This window comes from Notamacropus eugenii, chromosome 5 (genome assembly GCF_028372415.1).
Source record: "Notamacropus eugenii isolate mMacEug1 chromosome 5, mMacEug1.pri_v2, whole genome shotgun sequence".
NCBI lineage: Eukaryota > Metazoa > Chordata > Mammalia > Diprotodontia > Macropodidae > Notamacropus > Notamacropus eugenii.
In genome coordinates this window covers 201,057,770-201,077,840 of record NC_092876.1, presented here as the reverse complement: position 1 = coordinate 201,077,840, position 20,071 = coordinate 201,057,770, and the positions used below count along the sequence as shown (strand labels likewise).

General features: G+C 38.1%; 1 protein-coding gene across 8 annotated transcripts in view; it reads right to left on the bottom strand.

Moving 5' to 3' along the window:
* The window catches only part of FRY (FRY microtubule binding protein), a 566,260-nt gene that overhangs the window by 283,392 nt on the left and 262,797 nt on the right, over window positions 1–20,071 (bottom strand). The gene's annotated exons all lie outside the window — the stretch shown is intronic.

Here is a 20,071-nt window from a genome sequence, read left to right as displayed (position 1 = left end):
TTCAGAGACAGTCTCACTCACCAGTCTAGTAACTTTCCAGACCAAAATGCCTCTCTCTGGCTACCAGTCCCCAATATCAAAACATATGTTCCTTAAAGTCGGGGCTTGTCCGTGCCTTTGTATTTGTATCCCTACTGCTTATAAAAGTGCTTGGCACATAGTAAACGCTTAATAAACCCTCCTTTTCTCCCTCTCTCCCACTCTCCTTTCCTTCCTCTTTCCTTTTCCTCCTTCCCTTCTTCCTTCCTTGCTGGAAGTCCTTCTTTCCTTCTGATCCTTACTTTCATCTTTCCTTCCTTCCTTTCTATTTCCAGTTGCATTAGAGATTAGACTGTGAGTTCCTTGAGGACAAGGGTTTTCCTCTCTTTGTATCCTCCTCTCAATATAGTGCCTGGCAAATAATAGGTACTTAACTGCTTGCTGACCTACTGTTCTCTCCCTTCCTCACTTCCTTCTCTGTTTCTTTCATTATTGAATGGGGTCGGGGTGGGGGGACATTTCAGATTAAGAAAGACTATTCACTATAATCAAACAGACATAGGTAGTGGCTGGGACTTAATACCATCCTGGTTAAAACTTCTTAAAATGACAGAATCCTAGTTTTTAGGGATTTTATCTCAAAATGTGAAAGCTAAGGAGGAAATAAAGCCTTTGTTTTATGCATTACTAAAATGGGATCAAATATAGTATGTGCCCACAGACATGTCAAGAGTTTGTGAACAGAGTTCTTTCATTCAATTTATCTTTTACCAAAAACCAGGGGCCTGAATGGGACTTAAAGTTTGACCTCTGACAGCTTCCAAGTTGCCTGAGCTATTTGGAGATCAACCTTTCAAGTTGTGCTCATTGTTCAATAAAAACAATGTTATTTATGTTAGCATCCCAAGAATATGGAAATAAAATCCATCTCTGCTCATTTCATTTATCTTCTTTCCAGAAAAAAACTCTGATTTTATTATAGGACTTTTAAAGATTGAGGTTTCTAAGCATGATTTGATACTTCTGTGTAAAGGACAGCTGGCCAATGAGAGTTCAGCTGTTAAAAGCATGTACAGAATACTCTGATACAAGTCTATGTGGACTTTGGAGCAGGCCCAGGGATTCTACGATTGCTTCCTGTCTGTTTACCATGTATTCGAGGCCTCTGATTGGCTGCTGAGCTGGAACTGAGTGTGCATACAAAGATTCCAGTGGGACTACTTGACCTCTCTCTTTCCTGGGGAGACTAAGGGAAGAATACTGGGTAGAGCAGGGTGGCAGGGAGAAGCTTTGGGCCTTATCTACACTTGGGCCACGATCTGTGAGAACAGCCCTCTTGTTGTTTCTCTCTTTGTTGTGTCCACTCTCTCTTAACTCCAGACTCACTTCTCCAACTACCCATTAGACATCTCAAAATGGTTGTCCCAAAGACATTTTATACCCAATATATCTAAAACTGAACTCATTTTTTCCTCCCCAAATCCTTACTTCTGAACTTTGTTATTACTGTTGAGGGTGCCTCTCAAGTCCCCCAGGCTTACAGCTTAGGGGTCACCTTTGACTCCTAACTCTTACTTCCTTCCCTGAGAGAATCTATTACTAAGGTCTGTTGATTCTACCTGTATAACCTCTCTCTTATACACCCTTCTTTTCTCAGACACTTTAATCACTGTGGCAAAGGCCCTCATCATCTCACTCCTGGTTGCTATAAAGTCTGTTGCTTTCCATGCCTCAAGTCTCTCCCCACTCTAATTCATCCACTCAGTTGTTAAATCAGTCTTCCTAAAGTATAGATCTGACCATGTTACTCTCTTATTCAATAAACTCCAGTAGTTCCCAATTACCTCCAGGATTAAATATAAAATATATTTGTCGTTTAAAGTCCTTTACAACCTCGTTCTCTCCTACCTTTCCAGTCTTCTCTACTCTTCATTCACCCCAAGTACTCTGTGATGCATGCAGTAACACTGGTCTCACCCAAGACATGCTATCTCTAAACTTTAAGTATTTTCACTGGCTGTCCTCCATATTTGGAATTCTCTCCTTTCTCATCTCTTCCTCCTGGCTTCTCAGACTTCTTTTAAGTCCCAGATAAATCCCATCTTCCTTTATCTCCCTAAATGCTAGTGTTCTAGGGCTATATTTTGCCTTTCTTTGTATCTCCAGGGCTTATCCCAGTGCTTGGCACATAATAAATTATAAATGCTTATTGACTGATTGACTCTTAAGTGAAGGGTATTGGAGAAAGCCAAGACCTCGTGAGTTGTGAAAGCCTGGGAAAACAGGCCCCCAGAGGTCCGGAAACTGGCAACCAAGCCTGGTGTGCCAGTGAGGCTTTGAGGAGTGACCTGCTTAACCTACAAGCAGTGGATTGACTTTGAGACCCCATTTCCTGTTGTGGCAATGGATCGACTCTGTCCACTGGCTAAGATACATATAGAAATGAACTTGGTGGGAGAAAATACTCTGTAGTAATCACTTGAAGTCTGAGCCCATTTTGCCTAGAGACAGAGGTACTGTAGGGCAGAATATACCCCAGGGTTCTACAGGGGATATGTTTGTACTAATGTTCTTATTATATCTTCTCAGTAAACAATCATGTAAAAATGAATGGATGTTAACTGGCTAAATGACACTTGAGCATTAATTAATATCATTGATGATGCTGAGGAGATAAATGGTATCACTGGATCATATTGAAAAAAATAACTGGCAAAGGATATTAAGAACTCAGTGGAATGAGGCACAAGCCAATAGTATTAGAGAAGACCCCTAACTATACATGTACACCCCTAGAACCATGAAGAGAAGATCAGGTCACCCCTACTCAGGGAGACCTAACCCCTCAGTGTGATAAAGCGCTAGGATCAAGACCCCAGGGCTTATGGAGGCTAAACCTACATAAATATGGCTTACAAAAATTACTGCCTATTTAAACCTTTTGAGGTTGACTTTAGTACTTTGTGATTTTTTTACACTGTGCCTTTGTTACTTTTGCTAGTCAGAGGCCATCTGTTCAACTAGCCCAAAGAAAGCTCCATGGCCACAGAGGTCAGCTGACCTCTCTGAGCCCTCAGGCCTTCATCTGTAAGAGGTAGCTAATGATACCTGCCTTTTCCACCTCACAGGATTGTTCTGAAGATTAAATCAGAGGTGTGATTCAAAAATTCTTTGTAAATAGTATATTATTATACAAATATGTTTTGATATTATTATTTAACAGTCACATCATCAAATGATTTCATCCTTTTAGAACACCGATGGAAACCTAGGAAATAGGCACAAAAGATTTCACAGCCAAAATAGTACCTGTAGTCAACATACTGAAAGCTTGTACCTTTTGCTCATAAAGGAGATTCCGCCTCTCCTGCCACCTATTAGCTCTTACTTTACAAGCAATTCTAACAATATGATTATCAGATTTATTCAGCCCATATAACTTTAATTGGGGAAAGAACACAAGAGAGGGGAGGGAAGGATGTTTGAGTTACTAAAGGCATGCATACCAAGCTCAGCAGGAAGTAACAACTAATAGCTTGACTTAGAGAGACTATAAAAGCAGATGCACACACTAAAAAAGTAGAGTATTTAGTGAATTAGAAGAAAACAGTCGTAAATACCACATTAGCCTTTAAGGTACATTATTATATTATACCATAATCTAAAAACTGGTGTCTATATTGATTACTGAATCATGGAGGAAAAATAAAAATCTATTTTAAATCATTTAAGAAGTATGCTATAAAATCTGTAAATATTTTACTGCAGAATAGTTGAAATAAAAATATTTTGGTATTTAAAATAGCTTCATAAACAAGGAAAACTAGCTCAGAAGGAACACTGCATACCCTAATAATAATTAGATATTTCAATGCACCTATGAGATCATCACCATTGATAATTTTCTCAGTACAGACTCCAAATCATAAATCTTTTCAACTGGATTGTTCCTATATTTATTTTTACAATATCCTTCCATAGAGTATATACTCAGGGAGCTGGAGGTTTTTCTCTTTTAATATTTCATGGTTACCAGCATAGTACTCAGGTTGTCCATTGGCAAGGTCCAAAGCAACTTGAAGACCAAAGAGAACTCAAAGCATGCTGAAGAGATTGAGTCTCTTTGGCCCTTTTGATAACTTTGCCCTGTGTCTGATGTAAGGCTTGGGGCATCTCCATTAATAACGTGAGCGTCCCATAATAAAGTGTTACATGTACACAGCGTAGTTTTGCCAGGATTGTACCAAATGGTTGGTTTCTGGCCACAGTCTCACAGAGGACTAACAGTTAAATTAATATTTAAAGAGGATCTAAGAACTGGGGGATTCTTATTATCTTCTGCCCCCTTTTCTACCACTCCACAACCAATACTAAAGTGGATCACAGAGGAATGATGGCCATTTTGTATTTTTATTAGCCGCATGGCTGTTGTGTATACTAAAAGAACAAAATATACCCTATTACTGATATTTTAAAGCTGTGATGTTCCTCCCCACATTCTGCACTCCTTGAAGTACCTTCTACCCTCCCTATGGATGACTCCTCCCAGAACTTCCACTGAAAGAGGGCAGCAGGTCAGTCATCATCTTTTTATGTATACTCATCAGAGTATACCATCAATGCCCCTGTTTCAGGGGAACTACCCTCTTCTTCCCCTTCCCCTTTCCCACTTCCTTTGATGTGCTTGCTGTCTTCTTCCATTAGAATGTTAGCTCCTTGAGTTCACACATGTTGCTTTTTGCTTGTACTTGTATTCTCAGTGCTTAGTAGTACAGCATATAGTAAATGTTTCTTATTGTTATTTAAAGGATTGAGTTTTTTTGGCTTTCCTCTTCTTTTCCCTGTCACTGTTCATTCATCCACAAAAATGAACCTGTCAACCATCCATAAAAATGTCCTCTACATTTTTGCATTTTTTTTGGTAGCAGGATTGTAAATACAAATTGAAATCTCCTTAATCCACTGCATCTACCATCTATCACAAGTTATGAGAAGGTAGAAGGTATCTTGAGAATTCATTTATTATCCATTACTCCTTCCAAGAATGGCCTGTATCAAACCATTGATTGATATCCTACTCTATCATTCCAACCTTAAGATAGGAAGAATACATGACAAATTCTATTCACCTACATGGACATTTGTCCAGATAATTCACTCTATAATGTTATAAAAGCCACTCCTGAAGTTGATTTTGGGGGGCATTAGTAATAGTTGGTCTTTATATAGCCTTTTAAAGTTTACAAAATACTTTATAGAAAGTATCTTATTTGATCCTCACAATAGCTCAAGTCCATTTTACAGAGGAGGAAACAGATTCGGAGAGATTACAAATAGCTACTGACATTATAATAAAGGGTTCTAAGGCCTGATAAGTGGGTACTACAGATACTCTCAACATCATTTTACAATGAGGTCTCAGAGGCTCAAGGAGTTTATTATGTGACTTGCCATCCTCACATAGCTCATGTCAGAGGTGGAATCTGAACCCAGTCTTTCCTGATTCTATCATGTCTATTTTGATTAACACTTCTATTTCAGATGAAAATGTTGTGGCACCATCTTTATATTTAAGCCAATTAAAAACACTAACAACAAACTGGGACAACCATTGACCTTATTTGTCCATGATTTGGTAGCCCAATCCTTCAACGTTTATTCTTTCAACGGAGGACTAGCAAGCACTGCTATTGTTTTGAAATTTTGGTGATGCTGAAATTTATAGTTTTTAGCAACATATTTTAGTAATCAAGATAATCTCATTGTTTATGGTTACAAATAGATTTAATTTTTCTGAAAATTTAATAAAGAGGTGTTAGTGGATTCAATAAGCAACTTGCTAACAATTCTTACCTATGCCAACCAGATTATAATGGTTCAGTGTTCTTCTAGTACAGTGTGAAGACTTTGGTGAATAGCACCTGAGCTCAACCACTAGTTCGGCCATTTTGGCGGCTTCTCTAAGCCTTACCTTCATCTGTAAAATGAGGGCAGTGAGGGAATCAGACTAGATGACCTCTTAAGTTCTCCTGAAGCTCCAACCTTATGAACCTATGACCTCTATGACATCGATCTCTCAAACTACCTATGATTCCATGATATTTTGCTCTACATTTAAGATTAGAAAAGGACACTTTTCCTTAAAAGTATGAGTTGCAGGTAAAATCTGCAAGGGATTGTCATTACCTAAAGACATATGCTACTAACAAATATTATCATGCAGATGTTTACAGGGTGAGCCTCTAGGAAAATACTGGTTTGTTCTGGCATAGCCAAAGGCCTGGAATACTGCCACCTGTCTGGCCACATAGTCCACCACGTATTAGGCTTCAGGTAAGAGATGACTCCAAAGGACCTTCCATTCAGTGCTTGAAAACCTTCAGCAATCCCAAGAATCCTCTACTATCTCACATTACTAGGTAATTATGTAATAGCACGTGAATAATTTGCAGAATAAAAGGCACAAGAATCAAATTTTCAGTTGTTTAGTTTTTAGAAATTCTTTGCCACTTGCCTGAGATAGATATTCAATATATTAGTTATACTAGAAGCAGCTAGGTGGTGCAATACATAGAGTGCTAGAACTGCAATCAGGAAGACCTGAGCTCAAATCCTGCTCCAGGTACTTTCCAGCTCTGTGAATGTGTAAGTCTGCCTCAGTTTCCTCACCGGTAATAGAGGATAACAACAACTCCCAGAGTTGTTGTGAGAGTCAAATGATGTATCTGTAAAATGCTTTTGAAACCTTACAGCATTATATGCATTCCAGCCAGCTAGCTCGCTAGGCTATGAAAATGAAAGAGTAATTGTGGGGAGAAGGAATACTAGCTCACAGAAAGGAATAACTGGAAAAAGGCTTGGAAACATTTATGTCTTCAAAGTTCTTTTTTTTCTTTTCAAATTTTCTTTATTTTGTTATATTTTAAGATCCAAATTGTCTCCCTCTCCCATCTCAATCTGCTTTGGGGAATGTCACCATTTGATGCAGATTTATAAATATAAGTAAAAATTATGCTATGCCTCATTTCTACTTCTCATTTCTTTCTCTGGAGGTAGACAGGATCTTCCTTCATGGGTCCTTTATGGTTAATTTGAATATTTATAGTACTGAGTATAGCTTGTTTGTTCACCATTATTCTTTGCTGTTACTGCTGTTACTTCTCTTCATTCTGCTCATTTCACTTTTCATTATTTAATGCAAGTCTTTCCATGTTTTTCTAAAATCAACCAGCTCATCATTTATTACAGTGCAATATATTCCATAACAATTATATACTACAACTTGTTCAGCCATTCCCCAGTTAATGGACATTCCATCAATTTCCAGTTCTGTGATACCACAAAGAGAACAGCCATAAAAAATTTCAAACATGTAGGTTCTTTTCCTTTTTTCCTGATTGCTTCAGGAAACAGACCTAATAGTGGTATTGCTTAGTCAAAGGGTATACACAGTTTATACACAGGGTATACAACTCTTTGGGAATAATTCCATCTTACTCTCCAAAATGGTTGGATCAGTTCACAGTTTTACAGTGTAACAATGTCCCAGTTTGTCCACATCCACTGCATTTGTCATTTCCCCCAATTTGATAGGTGTGAGATATTTCAAAGGTGTTTTAATTTGTGTTTCTCTGAATAACAATGATTTAGAGCATTTTCATGTCACTATATATAATTTGGATTTCTTTATCAAAAAACTGCCTATTCAAACCATTTATTAACACATGGCTTCAAATTTCTAAAGAAAATTCTTAGCTTCCTTTAAGGCCTCACTCAGGGCACACCACCTGTGGAAAAGCCTTTCCTAATCCCCCTACTTATTATGATTATTAGTTTTTGTATTAAAGTTTTATTAGGGGATTTTTTTTTTCACAAGATGAGAAGCGTAGTTGAATTCTCAAAGAATATATTCAGAACATCAAGAAAGCAAAAACTCTTGAGAGCAACGTATAATTGAACGTATTCTAAACGTAAGTTTCTTGAGGGCAGGGGCAGATCCATTTTTTTTTGGTCTTTGTATTTGTGTTACTTATTAGAACAGTGCTTTGCGCAGGTAGATGCTTTACAAATGACTAAACAAAGCAGTGAGATTGTGTAGGTGATGAGAAAGTGATCTGGAGATTATGACATAAAGGTGTAAAGACAACTTCATAGGTTATCACTAGACTTTGGGAGAACAAGAATGAAAAACTTTTTCAGGAATGGCATGGGAGCTTCTTGGATCAACCAGTAGCTTCCCTTGATCACTGGTTATCTCTGAAGCTAATCATTCTGGGGCCCTCTGGAAGACTTTAGTAGCTACTTTAATCATAGAAGATTTTGTCATAAATGACCAGGTAATTTTGTTAGTTTGCCTAGGTTTGACACATATAATCTTCTAGAGTTTTAGGTAATGATTAGGAAAATGAAGCACAGTTAAGTTTCAATTAGTGTGATAATGAACCCTGTGAAGTTGCACGCATTCAAATTTACACTCTTCAAAGTTATAATTTTGTAAAATATGATCACTGGTTTCAGCCCAATGGAAATATGCAGTGCAAATTTGAATAATGTGATCACTTTTCAGGATTCATTGTTCCCAGTAGTCAGGACTCAGATGTAATAATGAAAATAACATATTTCTACTTATGGTCAGCACAGCTAGATGGCAAGTCTGAAGACAGGAAGACTCATGTTCCTGAGTTCAAATCTGGACTCAAACTTTTACTAGCTGTGTGACCATGAGCAAATCATTTAACCCTATTTGACTCAGTTTCTTATCTCTAAAATAAGCTGGAGAAGACAATGGTGAACCACTCCAATATCTTTGCCAAGAAAACTCCAAATGGGGTCAAGAAAAGTCAGACATGACTGGAACAACTGAACAACACTTACGGTCAATATGTAATGTATGGACTTATACTATGGCCTATCACTATGCATGTGCTAGATTTAGAGTCTGGAACACCTGGGTTCAGATTTCACTTCTAATCTTTATTAGCAATTACAATTTTTATTAGACCTTGGGAGGCAGCAGGTGGCACTGTGTATAGTGTGCTGGGCCTGGAGTCAGGATGACCTAAGTTCAAATCTAGCATCAGGTATTTACTAGCTGTGTGATCCTGGGCAAGTCACTTCACCTCTGTTTGCCTCAGTTTTCTCACCTGTAAAATCAGGATAAATAATAGCATCTATCTTGCACAATTGTTGTAAGGATCAAATGAGATAATATTTGTAAAAAGCACTTAGCACAGTGCCTGGCATCTAGTAGGTGTAATATAAATATCTATTCCCTTCCCGTTCCTCCCTCAAACCTCAGTTTCCTAGTCTGCAAAATGAGGAGATTGAACTTGATGTTCTCCAAGTTTCCTTCCAGTTTTAAATCTTTGATCCTAGAGTTCGAGGCTCAGTTTCCTCAAAAATGAGGATTACAATATCCATAGTATCTACCTCACAGGGCTGTTGGAAAGCTCATGTCAGATGATGGAGTCAAGGGGATGTTCAAACATTAGAGCATTCTATAAACATTAGTTACTATTTTCCATGCAAGAAGTTTTCTTGGATTAAATATACCAATCCATTTACTGTCCTTCCATTGTCTACAATCCATTTGCTTCAAAACACTGGGAACCTCCTACTTGAGAATTATACATATTCATGTAAAGACAAAGTTTATAAACTACTTCTATTTAGAAAAGAGAACAAAACTGCAATAGTACAAGTTGATATTTCCAAGGCAAGCCAGCACCAGTCCCCACCTTCATGAGCCAGCTGTAACAATTTTAATTTTACAGACAGCAAAATTCCATACTTGAGAATTCTGTGACAGAAGAGCTCACACTGTATCTTTTACCTCTGAATACTCTGGGGAAGAATCTGCACTTATATTAGAGATATAAAAAGTTCTAATATGCAGTGCATCCTCATCTATCTTGGTCACTCTGAAGGTCATTCAATGGACACTGATCTATAATTTCTACACTCCCTATGGCAGACAGATGGTTACTCTCAGGCAAATGCAGGTGTCACACACCTGCTACTGTTGTGATGGATAAAAAAATGAAATGACTGAGGAAACGAAGGTTTGTTTTGCTAAGCATATTGATTTATTAACAATACATGCCGATTGCCCAACAAACCAGGGCCAGACCTCCTCAGCTTAGGCCTGTACCCCAAATTCAGAGGGAGACAGAATTTATATATTAAAAACAATGAATTAAATAGGCCAATTAAAAGGAAACAATACATTAGGTTATTTGATTTCTAATTGGATGAAATATTAGGGCCTTTCCAAGTTGGAAGGGAGAGAGCAAATAGGTATAATTCCCTAAAATCAGAAAAGGAGGTGCCCCACTCCCTAAAGCATCTGTAAACAATCAAAAGAACATGGAAACATTAACTGATAATGATTGGTCAGTATGGGGCCAGTTTTCAGATAAGACATATGGGCCGCTTAAGACATAAAATTATGACAAAACTATCAATCTTTACATCTCACTGCTAGGTTCAAATAATACAATAAAGTTTTCTCCCAGTTCCCACAATTGAGTAAACTTTTCTCAAAAGACAGAATTTGAACTAGACTCATAACTGAAGAGAAACTGATACAGCTCCAGAAATGAATCACAAATCAGTATGGTTCATTCAATTCCTACAATTAACCACTTGCTGTCCTAATCAATCCCCTCAATTCCCTCACTTTCCTTACTGTAAAGGGGAATGGACCTATCTCACCAAAGGTTGAGCTAAGAAAGGAAAAAAAGAAAGGGCATTTGAGATGCTTATGTTTCCAACATTTTCAAACTCCACCCTGAACTATGGTTTAGTGACATTTTATTTTTGATGCTGTGTTCCACGGAACCTTAAACTAATAAAGTTCTCCTGTCAGAAGGAGAGCGGACCGGCTAGAACCTAAAAGAACTGAAACCTGAACAGCACAGCTCAGAAACACTGTTACCTGGGATGAAAATAAGTAAAAGGATAAGTTAAAATTGTGAAGCAGTTTCTGAGTATACACTGAGTGAGTATGATGGGGTCATCCCTCAACATTTCAGAAATAACACCATGTTCCTGCACTAATGTAGGTCACCTTATTCAAGTTCAGTTCTTACAACTCAATGGGCAGAATGACAACCTTGGCTTTCACTGCCTGGAATCACTTAGCACACGCAGTACGAGACAACATCAACAACAAATGCAGGTGTAGAATATCATTACTTGACATTATGAAACCATTCTATTGCTTAGGACTATGGGGCCATGCTGGACAATGGTTTGGGAAACTGTTTTGTCCCCATTACAGCCCCTGCTATAGCATTATGAAGGTGAGGGCACATCAGAAAAACAAATGGGGAACTTTTAACAAGCTAAAACCACCAGCAAAAGTCACAGAGTTTGGAAAGCATGGTACTCCAGTGGATCCACATACAAATTAAACAACAGACACAAGCCAAGAAGTGAAAATAGCATCATTAAGAATACATAAGAGCAATGAGGACCTCTATAGGTTTGGAAGAATGTAGAAGTAAGTTCCACAAAGGAAGGAATGATCTTCTTTTTGTCTTTGTAGCCCCCAGAACCCAGGTCATAGCAGAGACATAAAAGGAGTTGGTGATTGGAATTGAGCAGAATGAAACTCAGCTATGTGTATTTAAAGAAGTCCTAGAAGTTGCATTTTTATAAATTAAGTACCTCACATCAATCATTGTCTACGCTGGAAGTGTCAAATAAGCTGCCATCAAACCCCATGAAGCCCACAAAACTCCTGAGTGTATCTAAAGCAGATTAAAATATGATTGAGAAACATTAAAAAATAAAAATATGATAAAGTATAGATAATGTTACATTTTAAAACTAAGTCAATATGCAGCCTGCATGAATCCTTGTATATGGATTAGTGGCCCTATTTCTATTTGAGTTTGGTAATACTGGTCTACACTATTCATTTAGTAACTACTCAGTTGCTAAATGATCATATATTGCATTGTGATTTATTTCTTTTATCATTATTGCCATTAGTATCATTTAATTCTTACATAATTATTTATCTTTTCCTGTGTTTCTCCCACATCTCTCTCCCTTCTTTGACCTCTCTCTGGATTCTCATTAAGGTGACAGGCATTTATTAAGCACTCGTACTAAGTCTCAGGATTACAAATACAAGTAAAAATACAGTTCCTGTCTTCAATAAGTTTATAGTCTAATGGGGGAAGGCATCGCAAAAAAGGGAGCAAAAATGGAGGGAAAAGGAAAATGCCTATGCCTTCTGGGAGGTCTGGTCTCAGGAAAGTTCAGAAAGTTTATTTGGAGCCAGCAAGGGCTGGTCTGGGCCCCTCCGTAAAACAGAATTCCTTTTGGAACTCCAGAATGTATTAATTGATACATAAGTAAATCAATTCATCAATCAAAAAACATTTGTCAAGGACCTACATGTACTGTGCTAGATGTTGGGCATACAAAGAGAAAAATGAACCCTCTAGAAATTGAGGAAGCTTACATTCCATTGTGGAATACAATACGTACAAATATATAAAATGGAAATAAATTAGTTTGCTAGCAACTGGGGTTATGAGGAACAGTCTCCTATTGAAAGGGGGTGGTGATTGGGCCTCAGTTCAATCTTTGAGATTTAAATCTTTAAGATTTTGAGAAGTGGCGGCAAGGCTGGAGTACATTCTAATCATGAGGAGACAGTACAAGTGGGAAATAGGGTACAAGATACAAAAACCAGTAATTGCATACATGAAGGGGAATGATCTGTAACAATGCTGAAAAGGTAGGTTGGGGCTGGATTACAAAGGACTTTAAATGCCAAACTCAGGAATTTATAGTTGGCCCTAGAGATAATAGGGAGCTCCTGGGGGGTTATTAAGAAGAGTAATGACATCATCTTACCTGTGGTTTAGGAAAAGTCACTTTGGGAGCTGTGTGGAAGATGATGTATTAGATGGAATAGAGAGACATTAGAGGTAGGAAGGCTAATTAGGAGAATAATACAATAGCCCATGCAAGAAGTGATGAAGGACTGAACTGGAATGCTGGCTGTGTGGGTGGAGAGAAGAGAATGGATGCCAGGGATGTTGTACAGGAAGAAATGACAAGATTTGGCAGCTGAATGTACGTGAGATGAGAAAGAATACTTGGAGGATAAGACAGACCTTGAAATCCTGAGTGGCTAAGGCAGTGGTATCTCTGACATAAACAGGGGAAGCTCAAAAGAGGGGTAAAATTGTGGGAAAGATGTGTTTGGTTTTGGATATATTGAGTTTGAGATACCTACTCAAAGAGGAAATAACACATATGCAGAATGAATCTACAAACACAATATGAGTTTTGAGGAAGAGAGAAGGCACTAGAATTGGTGGGGATGTGGAAAGACTTAATGGAGAAGGTCATGAGTAAGAGGAACTTTGAGAAAAGGAGGGAAAACAGTCTAGGTAATGGGAACAGATGGCCCACACAAAGGCATGGAGATGGACTGTGGAATATCACATACATATGAGGAGTAACAAAAGGACAATAAGTTTAATGTGTCTTATGCCCTTTAAAAGACTTCAGATTTTACAAGGAACAGTGTCATATTTCATCTGGGTAACCCTAGCCCTGGGGACCACTAAAACTGTAGGTCCTTAAGAAATGCTTATTGAATTGAAGCAGACTATAAACTCCCTGAGGATAAGGACTGCTTTATATTTCTTTGCATTTCTTGAAGCACAGAATGAGAGGCGTTCATGAACTATTTGCAGAATGGATTTTTTAAATTTAAGGCAGGAAAAATCACATAAAGGAACAGACAGAGTGAGAAATGTTCATATAAACTTATGATACCAAATGCTAGGCACTTGAACAAATAATCCATTTGCACTGTAGGAGAGAATGATATCCCCTGGTGGTCTCACAGAGTTAAAATAAGACCAAGCTTCAAACTGAGGAGTACCTTAGGCTAGAGGAAAGAAGGGCTGAGGATGGAAGGAGTATCTTAACTGGGTTGAGATGCTTATAAATTTTTCTTAGGATTCTTTTTCATTGGAGTAGGGAGTTCTTTAATTACCTTCCATCTATCTATGCCAACCTTCTCACCACTCCCTTCCTTTGGTGCTCCCACTCCCAGCTCAGTGGCTTTACAAATTCTCCTTGACATGCCTTTTCCCCCCTACTTTGCCAAGTAATCTCCTCCCTCCTTCAAAGACCTTTTAAAATATCACCTATTCCTCAAACCCTCCCTTACCAAACAAAGATGGGAAATTATTATTTTCCTGTCTAAAGAAATATCCCTCCCATATTCTAGGAGGAAAGAACTAAAACATGATAAATATTGTTTTACCTAAACACATGACCTCTTCACTTTATGTTAAAATTCCCTTCTGCTGCTGCTAATCTGAAATATCTGTTCGCATGGATGTTGTCCCTTTTATGCCATTATATCTTATAAGAGTAATTCTCAACCTGTCTGGAATTGTGATTCTATTATTATTTTTGTCATTTCTCCTAGAAATGCTCTCTGGTGTGTGTAGGGGGGGCGGGGAGGGCCAGAGGGAGAGAGAGAGAGTAGTGTGTGTGTAGTAAAAAATTAAATTTAATTCACCTTATTCTGAGACATGCCATCAGAAAACTGAAGACTTGGAAAGACTAAATGGAAAGAGCATTAAATTTGGAATCAAAGGACCTGGGTTATTATTCTGGCGCTGTCACTTATTTACATTAGGTAAGCCACTCGTGGTGTCAGTTTCCTTATCTGTAAAATGACCAGGCTGGACCAAATGAGAGTTTCTCTCTGAACCTCTGTTTAAGGGGGGCACTCAAGTCAGCCATCTCTTCATTTCCCACCCAACACATTCCTTCACAATATGATGTTCCTCCTAGCTCTGCATCTGACTTTCTGAACTTCACTGATACCACAACTCTGTGGAGGAACAGGTTATCTTCCCTCTACCTTCTTTTTTTATTTGCTCACTTTAGCACACTACTGCCCCACACAAAGATGGAAAGGGAAGACTGAAACAAATGGTGTAACTACTGTTACTGTTCACCAGAACAGCTGTTGCTGGGATTTAAGAAAAGAGCAGGCATAATCCTCTGTTGTGTTTTCTTAAGCAATTTCTGTGTGGCCTTGCTAATGCAACGGGTTCCTCCTACGTAATAACGTCTTATTTTCACGAAAGGCATCCCCATCCAAAAGCAGTTAGTTAGTGAAGGCTAGCTGACACACTGTAATCATCCCAAAGCAATCTTGCTGGGAAATCCAGACGTGTCCACAGAGTGCCTTTTTGCACATTTAAACAATTCAAGAGTGCAGCATCTTGGCATTTGTTATCAGTGAAAACAAACAATATGCACTTGCCAGTCTATAAATTGTCAATATCCATCAAACAAGAGGGACTGTGCTATAACAACTGTGGAAAAGGCACTTTTATTTTCAATGGTGGCAAGTGTTGCTAATAGGTAATTTTAAAGTGACCGTTGCTCCCTTCAAGTAAACTATAGAGAGCATAGCTTCTGCCCAGCCAAAGCATCATCCTTTAGACACTGTTTTTCAGGCAATTGCTTCCCTACCTTAATTTTACATTTACAATTTAAAAAAAACCACAGTTTGCTTGATTTACTTAGTCATGCCTGCTCTGGATTGAAGGTGAAATAATGACTGGAGTCGATGATGCAATCAGAAATATTAAGATGCTGACTTCATTCTGGCACTCTTCCCCTTCCTCATTAAAGACTGTATGCTGTCTATATACTATAAAATGAAGTCCTTTTTCTTCCCCTTACACACTGATATTCATCAAGGGCATTTGGAATATTTTTCATCAACTGATTTCCTTTTAAAAAAATCAGCCCACATTAATATATCCCAGGCAAAGACAGAAACGAAACTGTCCCTATCCTCAAGGAACTGACCAGGGGAAAACAACATATTCCCAAGTTGTAATGAGAAGTATGTACTAAGTATAATCATTCTATAACAGAATAGAATTCAACAATAATAATTTAATAATAGAATTCTATAACAATAAAATTCGATAATCATTCTGTAATAGAATTCTATAAGAATAAAATACATAATAATTATATAAGAATCATAATAAGAATTCCTAGTTTTAGATGAGTTTTATCTTTCTTTGACTAATAACTAACATTTAGATAGTACTCTGAAATATGCAAAATGCTTTATATACATTCTCACTTGAAATGACGTACATACATATATATTTCTACTACATTTCCACAATACTTCTACTATAAGAACCATTTCTACTGCAATATTTCTACCTATGAATAGAGGCTATCAAAGCTTTATAACAACCGTGTGATGTTGGTGTCACCAACCAATTCCCCACTGCTGGAAAAAGTTTTTGTTTTTTTTCTTCTCCCTGAAGCCTAGTTCTCCCATTTTATTCTCTTATATACTCAGCAGTGGGTTAGTCAGTGACTACAGGAAAAAGAATCAGTATCAGAAATATTGTTTAATAAGCTGTCTTATTAAATCAATTGAGAACTATATATTAAGCTGCTACTATGTACTGAACAGATAGTTTCCCTCTGAGAATGTCTTCCATTTACAACGTGCATTTTTGTATATTGTCTTACCCATTAGTATAGGAGTTCTTTGAGCTCAGGTACCATGTTATCTTTTTCATATCCCCAGCTCTTATGCCTAGTACACAGTAAGGCTTAATAAATGCTTGCTGACCAACTGTTCATCACTGGGCTAAGCTCTGGGGATGCAAAAAAAGGCAGAAATGTTGTCCCTGTTTTTAAGGTGTTCATGTTCTAAAAAGGGGAAATAACATACCAACAACTCTTTGTATGGACACATACACACATATGTGCAACTGGTTTTCAAAGAACACTTTAGATGAGTTTTATCTTGGAACTGAACAATGAAAATTTTGGAAATTATTGCCTTAGGTCTTCTGTTAAATGAACATAATAGTGGGTCACAGTTATACAGAGTATTGGGGTTTGCAAACTCTTTACACATATTGGATCTTATTGGATCCACAAGAAAAGGGGTAAGAAGAGCTTTCCAGACTAAAGCTTGGTCAGTTTGGAGAAGATGAAAGGTTCTTGTGGATAATCTCTCCTATTCTATACCACCAAAAGAAACAAAGATGGAATCCTTTCTATAAAGGTCATGAATTCAGTGGGGTTTTTCCTCCTATTTGCATCAATGTGAACTCTCACTTTGTATTAAGTGTAGTAGGCATTTTGGTGGTAGAGCAGATAGAGTGGTAGGCCTGGCACTGGGAAAAACTGAGTTCAAATCTTGCCTTAGACACTTATTATTAGCTGTGTGACCTTGGGTAATTCATTTAGCTTTTAGCTGCCTCAGTCTCCTCACCTATAAAATGGGGATAACAATAGCACTTATCTCCTCAAGTTGTCATGAGGACCAAATGAGACAACATTTATAAAGCCCTTAGCACATTGCCAGGCACACAGTACATAGGAGACACTATATTAATGACAGTTACTTTTATTATCTCAAGGAACTTCATCTGCAGGGTCAAGAGGATGGGGTCCAGAGCATGAGTAAAATCAGCTCTTCAGAGGCAGAAGAGGGAGCAGTGGCCAAGAACCACTATAAGAACTGTCATCTGGTGAGTTAGGGCCTGGGCTGTTGCCATAAAAACAGACTCGCATCATTCTGCTGCCACAGGGAGAGAACACTGTGATTTGTGAGATCTGGAAGAAATTCTCCAAGCAGGAAGTCATCCTAGGCTTGCCAGCCGAAGCGCCCTATGGTGGTTTCTCTCTGAGTTATTTCTCTGCTGCTACCTAGAGCATCACTTAGGTAACAAAAAATATTCAGAATTATCCTCTGTATTTGCTCTTTCCCTTCACATCCTTGTCTATCTGAAGCCACATAGGCATTAGAGCAAAGCAAACACTTAAAAATACTTTCTACCTTTAAGATTCTGTAAGTATAGGAGAGAAATGCCTGGCTTTGGAGTCAGGGTAGCTAGGTTCAAATCTAGCCTCACCACATTCTACTACTATATAACTCTGGATTTAGATTCTGATAATAGAGGACTTTTGGAGGAAATGACGCATATGTTAATGCCCAAACCTCAATTTAATGTTTATAATTTTAAAGTGGATCATGCCAATTTACATGCCATGTCAGTACACAAGGATAAAGCAAAGATAATATTTCTATTTAAAAAATCTTTTAACAGCATAAAAATCCCTTCAAAATAAACATATGTACATTTCACAAACACTTCATTTATTCAAGAAACATTACTTAAATTTGGTTGGACATCATTTAAATATAATGTTCTATTTATACCTTATTTTGGTTTCTGTGGATATGACTATATGATTAATGTGAAGTCCATATTGTCATGCCGATAAAATAAATTCAATTTAGCTTTCTGGATTTATCCAAAGAAAAAACTTGAGGATATCAAAGTTGAATGAGCAAATGAGCACTTACTAAGTGGCTTCTATATGCCTGGCACTGTGCTAAGTGCTGGAGATATAATGCTAGCAAGCAAGACATTTCCTGCTCTTAATTAGCTGACATTTTAATTGGGTAAGACTATGCACATAGGGAATGGTGGCCAGGAAAGAGTATTCTGGTAGGGTTGATTACTATTTATGAAGCCAGTCAGAAAGCAGAAATGGGGAAAATAGTACACATCACAGGATGAAGATTATCAAGGAGAGGTCTGGTGGGTCTGGGTCTAAGTAAGAAATGGTAAATGCTCAGCCAACAGAAGACAGAGGTCCCAGGGCAAAAGCTCATAGTGTTAGGTCCAGAGTAGAGGCCAGAGCACAGCAACATGGCTAGGAGGTATCTTAGAGTCTTTGTGGCTAATACTAAAAATAATGCCATACAAACTGTGGTTAAAGACCGAAATGAATCTTTGACAGGGCTTCAGCCATTATTGTTATTGTGACTGAATATCTACTGAAAGCTCACGTGTTCTATGTTCTGATCCACTGACGCACCTAGAGGACAGGTATTATGTAAGATTTCATAAGTACCCATTCTTATCAGGAATCAAATAGCTTCAGGTTAGTTCCGAGAATCATGTTCAAGGTCAAAGAAACAAGGCTGGCAGAACATGACTTAATCTTAAAGAAAATTTGTAATACACACTGATCCTTTGTTGTTTTTGTTATTCTCTGGACACCTTAACTGCACGAGGCTGTTCCATTCTGGATCCATTCAAAAGGATTATTTACCCAAATTGCAAAATGACTTCATTGTAAAGTGGTTTCCTCAACCGGGTAGCACCAAGGCATAGATCCCCAAGATGGTATCACAGAGACACTGCAGTGTGCTTCAGTCATACACAGAGTTTACTGGTAAATAATTAAAATCCACCAAAGTCATTTCTACATGTAATAAAAAGATTTATATCAATAAAACTTCTGAAATGAAAACGTTATAGGATATAGGATTTCCAGGGACCCCCAAAATCACATAGCCCAGCTCCCTTGCCACCATTCAGTCATAATCTAGCTATCTCAAATAAAACTTTTCCAAGTTTCATACTGAACAACAAACAGGAACCTCAAGCAATCCCAAAGACAGCACAGGCAAACAAGGCAAATGTCACAGGCACTGTCACAATAAGAGACAGAGCCAAGCTCAATAAACAACAATCATATGCTACTTGTGAGTCCCTCTATTGGAGCTTTCTTTACACACCAAAACAATGATGAACGAGGTTTGCATAATGGGGCTTTATCCTTGATGCCATGTGACCAGTGCTGCCTCATTCCCCTCTGCAGTCATCCCTCTCTCAGTGAACAGAGTGTTTCACTTGTGTTTTCCCTGAAAATCCACATCTCCAAATGGGAAGATGCCACAAAAATGACATAGCAGTACTTAATTCTTTCTTTTCCTGCCATTGGCTGACCCAGGCATCTGTACTGTCTGCATCTTGAATTCACACCTGGCTTTCTAACCCTGGCATGAATACATCTCAGAATTCCTCAATTGCTGTAGCAATTCCTTGAGAATCCTGGCCTTGGCGTGAGTTGGGCAAAGCCTATAGCCTTCCCTAAATATAAAACATACAGCACAATCAGACACAATCTGCACTGGGGAACATCTTCTACCCTTCTCCCAGAGCCTGAAGACCGATCTCTCTCTCCCCCT